Here is a 15,705-nt window from a genome sequence, read left to right as displayed (position 1 = left end):
ACAGGGTCAAAGTTTCCTCAATGATGACACATAGGGGGCGGATCGTACATTGCATGCGTTCGCCCGCCGCAGCGAACGCGAACAAGCTGAGTTCGCCGTGAACCGTTCGCAGGCGAACAGTTCGGGACATCACTACTTAATATCACTTTCTTGAAAGTGATATTTGTGCTCCACTGAGTAATACCAGTGCATGCTAATGTGCTCTGGTATTACAAGTTTACAGCAATGCGAAAGCGAACTTGCATTCCCATTGCTGGGAAGAGCATGCTTTCAAAGGCTCCATAGGAGCTTCATTCTGATGCCGTCAGAGAGGGCAAAGAACCTTAGCACAGCAAAGGGAGTAAGTAGCGCTGCGATGGCAGCAATATTAACCCCTTAATGACCACAGCACTTTTCCATTTTCTGTCCGTTTGGGACCAAGGCTATTTTTACATTTTTGCGGTATTTGTGTTTAGCTGTAATTTTCTTCTTACTCATTTACTGTACCCACACATATTATATACCGTTTTTCTCGCCATTAAATGGACTTTCTAAAGATACCATTATTTTCATCATATCTTATAATTTACTATAAAAAAAATGATAAAATATGAGGAAAAATGGAAAAAAACACACTTTTTCTAAATTTGAGCCCCAAAATCTGTTACATATCTACAACCACCAAAAAACACCCATGCTAAATAGTTTCTAAATTTTGTCCTGAGTTTAGAAATACCCAATGTTTACATGTTCTTTGCTTTTTTTGCAAGTTATAGGGCCATAAATACAAGTAGCACTTTGCTATTTCCAAACCATTTTTTTCCAAAATTAGCGCTAGTTACATTCGGACACTAATATATTTCAGGAATCCCTGAATATCCCTTGACATGTATATATTTTATTTTAGTAGACATCCCAAAGTATTGATCTAGGCCCATTTTGGTATATTTCATACCACCATTTCACCGCCAAATGCGATCAAATACAAAAAATCGTTCACTTTTTTCACAAACTTTCGGTTTCTCACTGAAATTATTTACAAACAACTTGTGCAATTATGGCATAAATGGTTGTAAATTCTTCTCTGGGATCCCCTTTGTTCAGAAATAGCAGACATATATGGCTTTGGCGTTGCTTTTTGGTAATTAGAAGGCCGCTAAATGCCACTGCGCACCACAAGTGTATTATGCCCAGCAGTTAAGGGGTTAATTAGGGAGCTTTTAGGGAGCTTGTAGGGTTAATTTTAGCTTTAGTGTAGTGTAGTAGACAACCCCAAGTATTGATCTAGGCACATTTTGGTATATTTCATTCCACCAATTTCACCGCCAAATGCGATCAAATTAAAAAAAACGTAAATTTTTTTCACAATTTTAGGTTTCTCACTGAAATCATTTACAAACAGCTTGTGCAATTATGGCACAAATGGTTGTAAATGCTTGTCTGGGATCCCCTTTGTTCAGAAATAGCAGACATATATGACTTTGGCGTTGCTTTCTGGTAATTAGAAGGCCGCTAAATCCTGCTGCGCCTCACACGTGTATTATGGCTAGCAGTGAAGGGGTTAATTAGGGAGTTTGTAGGGAGCTTGCAGGGTTAATTTTAGCTTTAGTGTAGAGATCAGCCTCCCATCTGACACATCCCACCCCCCTGATCCCTCCCAAACAGCTCCCTTCCCTCCCCCACCCCACAATTGTCCCCGCCATCTTAAGTACTGGCAGAAAGTCTGCCAGTACTAAAATAAAAGGGTTTTAAAAAAATAAATACATTTTTTTTAGCATATTTAAATATGCTACTGTGTAGGATCCCCCCCTTAGCCCCCAACCTCCCTGATCCCCCCCAAAACCGCTCTCTAACCCTCCCCTCTGCCTTATTGGGGGCCATCTTGGGTACTGGCAGCTGTCTGCCAGTACCCAGTTTGCAATAAAAAGTGCTTTTTTTTTTGTTTTTTGTTTTTTTCTGTAGTGTAGCTTTGTAGCTTCCCCCCCCCACACACACACACACAGACAAACCCCCACCACCTTGCTGATCGTTTTTTTTTTTTTTACATTATTTATATATTTTTTTCCATTTTTTATTTCAGCATTTTCTGTAGTGTAGCGGTTCCCACCCGCTCCCGCCCCGTGCACGCGCCCCGCCCCCCACCCTCCCGTGCACGCGCGTGCGCCCAGTGCGCGCCCCCAGCCACCCCCGCCCACGATCCCGCCCCCCTTCACACAACCAGGGCCATCGATGGCCGCCACCCGCCTCCCGGTCCGGCTCCCACCCACCAACGCAGTAAGCCACCGATCTCCGGTGCAGAGAGGGCCACAGAGTGGCTCTCTCTGCACCGGATGGCTTACAAAGGTTATTGCAGGATGCCTCCATATCGAGGCATCACTGCAATAACCGGAAAGCATCTGGAAGCGAGCAGGATCGCTTCCAGCTGCTTTCCACACTAAGGACGTGCAGGGTACGTTCTCAGGCGTTAACTGCCTTTTTTCTGAGGACGTACCCTGCACGTCCTCAGTCGTTAAGGGGGTTAAATATATATTACATGATTATATACATATATATTTATGTGTTAATATATAAATATGAAAGCAGTACCGATTGACTGCTCTAACATTAGCACGTCACTTGATATTTAAAGTTCATGGTAAAAGTTATTTACCAGAGAAGCGTTGGCACGACCAACATTGCTCTAGCACAACCTATAGTTTCAATGGATATTGTGACCACAGTAAATAATGGGGAAACTGTATTGTTTGGGCATCAGTTCTTAAAATATAGATATGAAGGTGTATATGCTCTTAAATCTTGATAACAAAAGCCTATTCAGACTTCTCTCTCTAGTATAGCCAGGACTGCAGAAATAAATGTATACCAGCAAACACACAAAGTTAAGGTATAGTTATATCAAAACATCCCAAATGGACCACTTGACCATGTATCCAGAGAACTCATCTCCAACCCGTGTCTCCAGCAACATTTATATAGGTCATCTACCTCCGCTTGGTAAACTGGTGGTCAAACACATGCTGTGGCTGTTGCTCACACATGTCAAACTTTTGAGCCCATATTTATCAAGCTCCGTACGGAGCTTGAAGGGCCGTGTTTCTGGCGAGTCTTTAGACTCCCCAGAAACACAAGTTATGAAGACCGCTGCTCCATAACCCTGTCCGCTTGCTCTGAGCAGGCGGACAGGAATCGCCGGAAATCAACCCGATCGAATACGATCGGGTTGATTGACACCTCCCTGCTGGCGGCCGATTGGCCACAAGTCAGCAGGGGGCAGCGTTTCACAGGCAGCTCTTGTGAGCTGCTGGTGCAATGTTAAATGCTCTCCGCATTTAGCGAGGTCTTGCGGACCTGACCCGCAGTGTTTTTTTAAAAAGGTTTTTTTAAAAATTGAATTTTTTTAGCATATTTACATATGCTGTGGTGTAGCACCCCCCCCCCTTAGCCCCCAACCTCCCTGATCCTCCCCAAAACAGCTCTCTAACCCTCCCCATCTGCCTTATTGGTGGCCACCTTGGGTACTGGCAGCTGTCTGCTATTATTTCACAGTCAAAAAAGTGTTGTTTTTTTAAATCTACACTACTGTTACACCAGATATGAGTGGTGGCACTGGGCAAGTGGGCACAGTATACACTGTGAGCCTGACACACACGCTGGCAGGCAGGCAACTGCAATTAGATTACACAGGGAAAAAAAAGCAGACTGATGTTCTAGCCCTAAAAAGGGCTTTTTGGGGTGCTGTCCTTACAGCAGAGATCAGATGAGTCCTTCCAGACTGTAGTGGTTACTGAATACCCTAGCCTAGCTATCAATTTCCCTATTAAATCAGCAGCAGCTACACTGTCCCTCCTCTCACTAAGAATGCAGCTTCCAAATGAATCTAAAATGGATGCTGTGCAGGAGGTGGGAGGGTCTGGGAGGGAGTGTCTGCAGCTGATTGGCTGTAATATGTCTGCTGACTGTGAGGTAAAGGGTCAAAGTTTACTCAATGATGAAGAATAAGGGGCGGATCGAACATCGCATATGTTCGCGCCGCGGCGAACGCGAACATGCTATGTTCGCCGGGAACTACTCGCCGGCGAACTATTCGCGACATCACTATCCAAAACTTGTGTAGATGTAACCAATAAATGTCAATTCCAATTGGTTAAAAGTTAGGGTGATGATAAAAAAAATGTATTATGAGTAGTATCCAAAAGTTTATGGGTGTGTTGTATAACCTGAGGTGAATCTTGTAAAATCAGTGATCAAAAATAAAAATTAAAAATTGAAAAATGTGAATGCATAATGTTGATTCATCAAATAGATAAAAAATGTAAAAAAATATCAAAAACCACTTAAGTGAAAAATATACTATAATTCCTCTGTGAAAAATAAAAATATAAAAATAAAAATATTGGAAAAAATTAAGAATGTGAAAGAGACAAAAAACAGTCACCCAGGGGTCTAATTAAATCAAATAATGCTTGTAGTCAATCCCAAAGTGTAGTTGAATCCGTGATTGTGTGAGATGAAGGAGTGTTGGGCCCACAGATGGGTAAACAATGTAATAGAAAGCGATATCCACCTAGAAATATAAAAGTATATAGTGCAGATAACCTTTTAAAAATAGTACACAAATGAAAATAGGCTTACCAATAGTCAGTCTACGTGTTTCGCCCCTTCCTAGGCCTTTATCAAGATTAGTGTATTTGATTACCTGGTAGCCTTATATAGTGTCTGTGGAGGTCGGTTAACCGGAGGTAATTCACATAGAACTTCCGGTTTTCGGATGTCAAACTTTTGATTAAAATTAATTTATTGAATGAATCTTGGATTAGTCATGTTAAACAATAACCAATGAAACTATTTAGAGTGAAAGTTTACTCAATGTGTACTAAATCGGACTGCCATTCCTTGTTTCTCAAAAAAGACGTGACGTCACTTCCGGTTTTTCGTATCTTCTTTACTAGATGTTCTGTGCTTTTTTTGTGTGACTATTAGGCCAATACATAATGGTAGGTGCCTAAATCTAAGTGCTAATTGTCCCAAATGAGTGGGTCATAATTTAGATATTGTACAGCTATAAATCGCATTGAGACGATTTTCGGCTTCACCTATTGGTCGTGACGTCACGGCAGAGAGAACGTCGATACTATTGGTGGTAAAAGGAGGGTGTGTTATTCAGACGGAACCTGGTTGGATGCCAAAAGAGTAGGTTGTGTAATCAAAATAGAGCGCAATTGGTTACTTCACGGGAATGACATCTAATAGTAATGTTTTTGTGTCATCCCTGTCACTTTTAACCAATTGGAATTGACATTTATTGGTTACATCTACACAAGTTTTGGACTGTCCACTCTTGGATGGGCTCAAGCCCTGGCCCCTAATCCATCTCTTCAAGTCTTTTTGGCTTAAATCACTATTATCATTGTGCTATCTAGACCATTGTTTTTACTAATGTGGAATTCTTTATTATTGTGCAATTTAATATATTTTTTATTATTATTGTACATTTCACTGTTTTATATTGTTTTTATTTACTAATTGTATTAATTTTATGTATATATTACTTCATGGATCCATGATTATTGTATCTATTATCAATACACTTAATAAATAAGTTATTTTATTGTATCTACTGTTATAAATGATTTTACTGTAATAAGTAATTATATTGTATCTACTGTACTGTTATAAGTGATTTAACCACACTTCGGTTCTTTGCTGTTAATCCCTTTGCCTCCGTTTGGGTAGGCGCTTGAGGGATCCCCATTTTTTCGCTACTTTTAAAGCTCATTGGTAACATAAAATGAGGGCAAACAGGAGAGTAAAAAGGAGTCAGACAGGATCAGCTGACATGTTTTGTCTTGCACCATAATCAAAGCTTTTATTACGATGCAAGTTGAAATATGTTAGCTGATCAAGTGTCTCATGTCAGCTGATACCAGTGTCTCATTGCAGTCTGTGTGTTCTCTGTAAATATATATGTATATTCTTTTTATATATATATATATATATATATATATATATATATATATATAGTATATATATATGTTTATATTTATGTGTTAATATGTGTATATACACATATTAACACCTAAATATATAATCTTATACATATATATTTATATTTGCTCCCCAATACTGTGTGACTTACCCCTGTCGCTGCACTAGTTCATGCAGTGTCTTACGGCATGAGAACAAGGCTCCTGTTGGAGCCTATGGGAGTGTGCTCTGATGAGCACAATACTTCTGTGCAATGCAAACACAAGGTCACATTTGCATTGCACCTAACTCGGAATACCAGCACACATTTGCGTGCACTGGTGTTACTCAGTGGATCACAAATATCGCTTTAGTGGAGCTTCATGAAATGGGTTTCCATGGCTGAGCAGTCTCACAGCAACTTGCTCAATGCCAAGCATCGCTGAAGTGGTGTAAAGCATGCTGTAACAACAGAAAAAGACAAGAGGCACCTCATAGGGTGAGTATGTCTAAGTGGAAGAAAACACTTAATGTGATGACAAGTGGCAACTCACATTTAGACGGGCACTACATGTAGTGCACAAGTGGCAAACTGGAACATACCGGTCCCTCCAGGCCCAACAGTGGTAGAGGGGAATGACAAACAAGCGACAAACCGACACCACGATGTGGATATCCTCAACTGGGTGGCATGGGGATAGGGGGTGATGTCACAGTCACAAGGTAGGCTCCATCAGCACCAAGAAAGAGCTTCTACTCCCAAACAGCTAACTCGTGCACCAATAGAATGTTGGTTAGCAATACAGTGAGGGGTATCACAATGCCAGTTAAAAGCAAAAAGGTTCCTTTGTTGACGTATCAAAGATTTATTTAAAAACAAGCTACGCGTTTCTCAGTGGTACATCCACCGTTTCATCAGGCTTATGCAGTTGTAAACAAACACAGACTTATATTGGAACATAAGGTCCGCCCTCTGATTACATACACAGGTGAGGCAGGGAACAGTCTTATACATCTGAATCATGTGTTTGTTACATAGTAATTAAACAATGATTACAAACAATAGTTAAAAACAAAAAAACTAAGAATAGTATCATAAATACTAATATAAACATACTAAAAATGCACAACCCTAGTGTTATTGCACACCAAAATACATGAAATGTTGTGGAGTAAAATAAATGATTAAGAGACATGTTATGATAGCACTAACGAAAAAATATCCTATATGTTAGATGTGATTACAGGCATTCATTGTGGATAAAAAATGGTGTGATGTGAAGGTGCTTTGTGAAATAATTCATATAAGGGTATTAAAGTTGATGGGAATATATAATATATGACAGAATGTTTCTGCTAATATAAACATACTGAAAAATGTGCGACCCGAGTATTATTGCACACCTGAATGCGTGAAATTTAGTAGAGTAAAAATTGAAAATAAAAATGACATCCACTGGAAATGTTGCTAAAATATATATATAAAACCTATCTGTAAGATATGGTTGCGGATACTCATTATAAATGCAGGGTAGTGTTTATTTGAAAGTGCTGTATGAAAAAATGAATATTATAACGTTTTTCGCCCTATCCTAACAGATACCATGTCCACTCAAGGTAACCAACCAACTATTTATACTGACCCAGATACAGAACAACTACTTAATGGTAATATATATAGTAACAAAACAAAAAAATATGACTTTACCCCTAATCTCAAATATGAGAAATATTTGTCCTTATTTAGGGACATGGTTATTGATGACTTTAAAAAATTAACTAAAAATTCTATCAAAAACCATAATCTCAATTACCATGAGAGAATGGCTCATGACAAACTTACTAATACACCAGATTTTATTATCCGTGAGGCTGACAAGGGTGGGGGAATTGTGTTAAAAAAACGGTCTGATTATGTGGCAGAGGCCAATCGTATACTTAATGGTAAAGATTATTACATCACTTTACGATGTGACCCTACCCATAAATACCTTAAATTATTGGTAGATCTTATAGAAGGAGGATTTAAAGAAAACCTTCTAACTAAAAAGAAAAAGATTACATTATTTCCATAAACCCAAATGTGGCCTCATTTGCCAAAAGTACACAAAAATAAAACCAACCCCCCGGGCCTCCCGCAGGGATTGGAAGCCGCACAGATAATCTATCTTCATACATTGATTTCTTTTTACAAAAATACGTGGTTGGTTTGGAATCATACATTAAACACTCATCTAAATTATTATTTAAATTATCTTAAGTATAATTTACAGATAAACATATTTGGATGACCTGTGATGTAAACTAACTCCATTCTAACATACCACATTTATTAGGGCTACATGCCATTAGATGGTTCTTTAACCAAGACTCATATATGTCTTCTATACAAATCTATTTTTTTACTTAATTTGATTATGTTTATTCTCACACACAATTATTTATTGTATGATGACCATTTTTTTTTTTCAAGTCAGAGGTACGGCCATGGGAACCAGATTTGCCCCAAGTTTCGCAAACTTATATATGGGGTATTTTGAGAACACATACATCTATAATTACCCATACAGGGTAAATCTGGTTTTCTATGGCAGGTACATAGACAATTTCATTATTACTTTTGAGGAGGACATGAACACTGTGTCTTCTTTCACATCAAATTTAAATAACAATGACATGGGTTTATCCTTTACCCACCAATCAGATAAAGCTTCTATGGTATTTTTGGATTTACATCTGTTCTCCAACCTTGATGGGACTATAGGCTCCAAAACTCACTTTAAACCAGTTGACAGCAATAGCTACCTACACTTTTCCATTAATCACCATCGTCCGTGGAAAAATAATTTTTCATACGGACAATACAGGAGAATACAGAGAAATTGTAGTTCTCTAGATGACTTTGACATCCAAAGTGATATTTTATCAAAACACTTTATAGATAAAGGGTATCCCAGTGACTTAGTACGTGCTAGTTATTTAAGGCTAGAGCACTAGATAGAGATAATATACTGATCCCCAAAAACCCTAATAACTCAAATATCAATGAAGATAAACCTTCTATGATGTTTATTACTAAATTCACTTCTAACCATAGAATAATTCAAAATATTTTATGTAAGCATTGGCACTTGTTACTTAAAGGGACAGTCTACCATAGAATTGTTATTGTTTTAACCCCTTAACGACCGAGGACGTGCAGGGTACGTCCTCAAAAAAAAGGCAGTTAATGCCTGAGAACGTACCCTGCACGTCCTCGGTGTGGAAAGCAGCTGGAAGCGATCCTGCTCGCTTCCAGCTGCTTTCCGGTTATTGCAGTGATGCCTCGATATGGAGGCATCCTGCAATAACCCCCCTTGGCCATCCGATGCAGAGAGAGCCACTCTGTGGCCCTCTCTGCACCGGACATCGGTGGCCGGTATCGTTGGTGGGTGGGAGCAAGTCTGGGAGGCGGGTGGGCGGCCATCGATGTGCCCAGTGGAGTGGAGGGGGGCGGGATCGGGGGCGGGAGGGGCGGGAGCGCGCACGGGAGCGCGCGCGTGCACGGGGGGCGGCGGGCGGGCGCGTGCACGGGGCGGGAGCGGGAGGGAACCGCTACACTACAGAAAAATCAAGTACTTGAATTATCTTTTTGAAAGCTGTAAATAACAGCTAAAAGATGTGGAAGGGGTGGGGGGTTGATCTTGGGGGGGGGGGGGAAGCTACACTGCAGAAAAGGGTTTTTATTTTTAAAAAAAGGCACATTATTCACTAAACTGGGTACTGGCAGACAGCTGCCAGTACCCAAGATGGCGCCCATTAAGGCAGAGGGGGAGGGTTAGAGAGCTCTTTGGTGGGGGATCAGTAAGGCTGGGGGCTAAGGGGGGATCCTACACAGCAGCATATGTAAATATGCTAAAAAAATAAAATAAAAAACCAAATATAGCTTTTATTTTAGTACTGGCAGAGTTTCTGCCAGTACTTAAGATGGCGGGGACAATTGGGGGGTGGGGGAGGGAAGAGAGCTGTTTGGGAGAGATCAGGGGGTCTCATGTTTCAGGTGGGAGGCTGAGCTCTACACTAAAGCTAAAATTAACCCTGCAAGCTCCCTACAAGCTACATAATTAACCCCTTCACTGCTAGCCATAATACACGTGTGAAATGCAGCGGCATTTGGCGGCCTTCTAATTACCAAAAAGCAACGCCAAAGCCATATATGTCTGCTATTTCTGAACAAAGGGGATCCCAGAGAAGCATTTACAACCATTTGTGCCATAATTGCACAAGCTGTTTGTAAATGATTTCAGTGAGAAACCTAAAATTGTGAAAAATTTAATGTTTTTTTTTAATTTGATCGCATTTGGCGGTGAAATGGTGGCATGAAATATACCAAAATGGGCCTAGATCAATACTTGGGGTTGTCTACTACACTACACTAAATCTAAAATTAACCCTAGAAGCTCCCTACATGCTCCATAATTAACCCCTTCACTGCTGGGCATAATATACGTGTAGTGCGCAGTGGCATTTAGCAGCCTTCTAATTACTAAAAAGCAACGCCAAAGCCATATATGTCTGCTATTTCTGAACAAAGGGGATCCCAGAGAAGAATTTACAACCATTTAAGCCATAATTGCACAAGCTGTTTGTAAATAATTTCAGTGAGAAACCAAAAGTTTGTGAAAAAATTTGTAAAAAAGTGAACGATTTTTTGTATTTAATCGCATTTGGCGGTGAAATGGTGGCATGAAATATACCAAAATGGGCCTAGATCAATACTTTGGGATGTCTACTAAAAAAAATTATATACATGTCAATGGATATTCAGAGATTCCTGAAAGATATTAGTGTTCTAATGTAACTAGCGCTAATTTTGAAAAATAATGGTTTGGAAATAGCAAAGTGCAACTTGTATTTATGGCCCTATAACTTACAAAAAAAGCAAAGAAGATGTAAACATTGGGTATTTCTAAACTCAGGACAAAATTTAGAAACTATTTAGCACGGGTGTTTTTTGGTGGTTGTAGATGTGTAACAGATTTTGGGGGTCAAAGTTAGAAAAAGTGTGTTTTTTTCAATTTTTTCCTCATATTTTATAATTTTTTTTATAGTAAATTATAAGATATGATGAAAATAATGGTATCTTTAGAAAGTCCATTTAATGGCGAGAAAAACGGTATATAATATGTGTGGGTACAGTAAATGAGTAAGATGAAAATTACAGCTAAACACAAACACCGCAAAAATGTAAAAATAGCCTTGGTCCCAAACGGACAGAAAATGGAAAAGTGCTGTGGTCATTAAGGGGTTAAAAGATAGATAATCCCTTTATTACCCATTACCCAGTTTTGCATAACCAACACAGTTATATTAATATACTTTTTACCTCTGTGATTACCTTGTATCTAGGATCCTTCTTCCAGCCCCCTGAACATTTGGATGTGACTGTTTATTATCTATTGTCTTAAATTTAACATTGTTTTGTGCTAGATCTTAAATAACTTTCTGTGCCTGAACACAGTGTTATCTATATGGCCCACGTGTACTTTCTGTCTCTTTGTGCTGAAAAGAGATTTAAAAAGCATGTGATAAGAGGCAGCCCTCAAAGGCTTAGAAATTAGCATATGAGCCTACCTATGTTTAGTTTAACCCCTTAATGACCGGACCATTTTTCAATTTTCTTACCCTTAATGACAATGGCTATTTTTACATTTCTGCAGTGTTTGTGTTTAGCTGTAATTTTCCTCTTACTCATTTACTGTACCCACACATATTATATACTGTTTTTCTCGCCATTAAATGGACTTTCTAAAGGTACCATTATTTTCATCATATCTTATAATTTACTATAAAAAAATATAAAATATGAGGAAAAATTGAAAAAAACACACTTTTTCTAACTTTTACCCCCAAAATCTGTTACACATCTACAACCACCAAAATACACCCATTCTAAATAGTTTCTACATTTTGTCCTGAGTTTAGAAATACCCAATGTTTACATGTTCTTTGCTTTTTTTGCAAGTTATAGGGCAATAAATACAAGTAGCACTTTGCTATTTCCAAACCACTTTTTTTCAAAATTAGCGCTAGTTACATTGGAACACTGATATCTTTCAGGAATCCCTGAATATCCCTTGACATGTATATATTTATATTTAGAAGACATCCCAAAGCATTGATCTAGACCCATTTTGGTATATTTTATGCCACCATTTCACCGCCAAATGCGATCAAATAAAAAAAATGGTTGACTTTTTCACAATTTTTTTCACTAACATTAGGTTTCTCGCTGAATTTATTTACAAACATCTTGTGCAATTATGGCATAAATGGTTGTAAATACTTCTCTGGGATCCCCTTTGTTCAGAATTAGCAGACCTATATGGATTTGGCGTTGCTTTTTGGTAATTAGAAGGCCGCTAAATGCCGCTGCACACCACACGTGTATTATGCCCAGCCGTGAAGGGGTTAATTAGGGAGCTTGTAGGGAGCTTTTAGGTTTAATTTTAGCTTTAGTGTAGTGTAGTAGACAACCCAAATTATTGATATAGGCCCATTTTGGTATATTTCATGCCACCATTTCACCGCCAAATACGATCAAATAAAAAAAAAAACTTAAATTTTTCACAATTTTAGGTTTCTCACTGAAATTATTTACAAACAGCTTGTGCAATTATGGCACAAATGGTTGTAAATGCTTCTCTGGGATCCCCTTTGTTCAGAAATAGCAGACATATATGGCTTTGGTGTTGCTTTTTGGTAATAATAAGGCCGTTAAATACTGCTGCGCACCACACTTGTAATATGCCCAGCAGTTAAGGGGTTAATTAGGTAGCTTGTGGGGTTAATTTTTAGCTTTAGTGTAGAGATCAGCCTCCCACCTGACACATCCCACCCCCTGATCCCCCCCTGACCCCCCTCAAACAGCTCTCTTCCCTCCCCACCTCACAATTGTCACCGCCATCTTATGTACTGGCAGAAAGTCTGTCAGTACTGAAATAAAAATATTTTTTTTAATTTTTTTTATTTTTTGGCATAAAGTCTGCAGTGATAGATCCCCCCTTACCCCACAACCTCCCTGATCCCCCCTTACATCTTTCTAACCCTCCCCCTCTGTCTATATGCCGCCATCTTGGGTACTGGCAGCTGTCTGCCAGTACCCAATTTGCTCCCCAAAATAGTTTTTTTTTTACTTTTTTAATAAAAAATATATGTTTGCTGTAGTGTAGCTGGCCCCCCTAAATAATATTCAACCCTCCCCCTCCCAGATCCCTTATTACAGAACAAAGATGCCACTGCATCTAGATCGATCTTTTTTTTTTTTTTTGTGGGCTGTTGTAAATTTTGCTTGCGCGCGCACGCGCGCGCACACGCCGCCCCCATCCCCCCCCACCACAACCGCCACACCGGGAACAAACAGGAAACATACAAGATCGGTTAGTATTGTAAAGTGTGATGGCATACAAGTTGAAAACAGCACCGACTAAGGCAGTAATTGTAAAACATACAGAGCCGATGCAGATGGGGCCACAGAGTGGCCCTTTCTGCATCGGTATGTAAAATGGGGGATTGTAGTGATGCCTCAATATTGAGGCATCACTACAATACCTTGTAAGCAGCTGGAAGCGATCTAGATCGCTTCCAGCACTACAAACAACAGAGGACGTACCAGGTACGTCAGCTGTCATTAAGGGAAGTTTTTTCTATGACGTACCTGGCACGTCCTCTGTCATTAAGGGGTTAAACTAAGAATTCCAAGAGAAAAAAGCAAATTTGATGATAAAAGTAAATTGGAAAGTTGATTAAAATAAAAAGTCCTATCTGAATAATGAAAGTTTAATTTATACTAGACTGTCCCTTTAAAGACCCCGATTTTGAAAGACCTTATAGGTAAGAAACCTAAATGTGTTTTCAAAAGGGCACAAACACTGAAAAATAAATTGGCCCCTAGCAAAATTGTTGTGAGCAAAAAGGGGATAATTCTAAACAAGAGGCCAAATGTCCCTAAATCTGCTCACCCCCTCTTTGTGAAAAAGGGAAGCTACAAATTTAACAAAAAGTTGCAATTTTGTGACACATAAGAAACTTGAGTTTAAATCTACCTCTAACCAACAGTTTTTTTCCTATAACTAAACGTTTAGATTGCTCTTCTGAATATGTCATTTACCTACTCACCTGTATTTGTGGGGTGCACCTGTCGCACTGTTAGAATTAGGTGAAACAAACATTTACAGTAAATAATTTGAAAAAGCAAATTAAACCACATAGTGTAGCTGCTCATTGCTTCAGTAATCACAATGGCAATACTAACATTTTTTCTATCACTCCCATTGAACAAACTGCCTTTGAGTTATAATAGGTTCAATCGTCTAAGGTAAAGAGAGACCTACTGGATTTATAAATTACAAACTCTTAGTCCAGTGCGTCTGAATATTAGTGTTGATCTTGCAGCTTTCAAAACTTGAGGAAAATACCATTCCATAATATTGATGCAACCCTATTTACTCTAGATATGTGCATGGCGAAAAAATTCAGTTCGGTTCGATTCGGAATTTTTTGAATTTAGTTTCGGATCGATTCGAGTTTGGAAAATTTTGAATCGATTCAGTTTGGATTCGCTTTGGATTCATTCGGATTCGAAGAAATTCGGCTGGATTCGGTTCGGAAATTCAGAATTTCGGTAAGTGTTAGGTGGGATTAGACTAGTATTATGTACTGTATATTAGGTGTAACCCATAGCAGAGTGATATAACATAATATACTGTACAATACTAGTGTAATCCATGGCCATCCGAATTTACCGAATAAATCCGAACTAATTCGGATTTATTCGGTAAATTCGGCAGTATTTTAATTCGGAAATTTGGTTCGATCCGAATCTGCGAATTTTCCGAATTTTCCGAATTTCCGAAACGAATTGCACACATCTAATTTACTCCATTTTTACAACTTTGCACATACTACCCCAATTAAAACACACTAATCACACAGTCACACCTACACAACACATCTTACATAAGTATTTCATCTCCATCTGGATATTATTTATTGACTTTGACCACATGTCCGACATCATAATTTTTCATACTCATCATTTTTCAGACCACTTACACGTACTAAATCTCTACACTATTATGTATCGATAATTCAAATCACGTCTAAGAAAGCAGAAATCTACATACTTGTATTCACTTATATTATCCTTGCACATCATAATATTATTTTTTTCATACAGCTCTTTCAAATATACACTACCCTGCATTTATAATGAGTACCCGCAACCATATCTTACAGATAGGTTTTATATATATATTTTTAGCAACATTTCCAGTGCATGTCATTTTTATTTTCAATTTTTACTCTACTAAATTTCACGCATTCAGGTGTGCAATTATACTCAGGTTGCCCGTTTTTCAGCATGTTTATATTAGCAGAAACATTCTGTCATATATTATATATTCCCATCAACTTTAATACCCTTATATGAATTATTTCACAAAGCACCTTCACATCACACCATTTTTTATCCACAATGAATGCCTGTAATCACATCTAACATATAGGATATTTTTTCAGTAGTGCTATCATGACAGGTCTCTTAATCATTTATTTTACTCCACAACATTTCACATGTTTTGGTGTGCAATAACACTATGGTTGCGCATTTTTAGTATGTTTATATTAGTATTTCTGATAATATTCTTAGTTCCTTTGTTTTTAACCATTGGTTTTAATCATTGTTTAATTACTATGTAACAAACACATGATTCAGATGTATAA

This window comes from Bombina bombina, chromosome 4, assembly GCF_027579735.1.
Source record: "Bombina bombina isolate aBomBom1 chromosome 4, aBomBom1.pri, whole genome shotgun sequence".
NCBI classification, from domain to species: Eukaryota; Metazoa; Chordata; class Amphibia; order Anura; family Bombinatoridae; genus Bombina; species Bombina bombina.
This window is presented reverse-complemented; position numbering follows the sequence as displayed.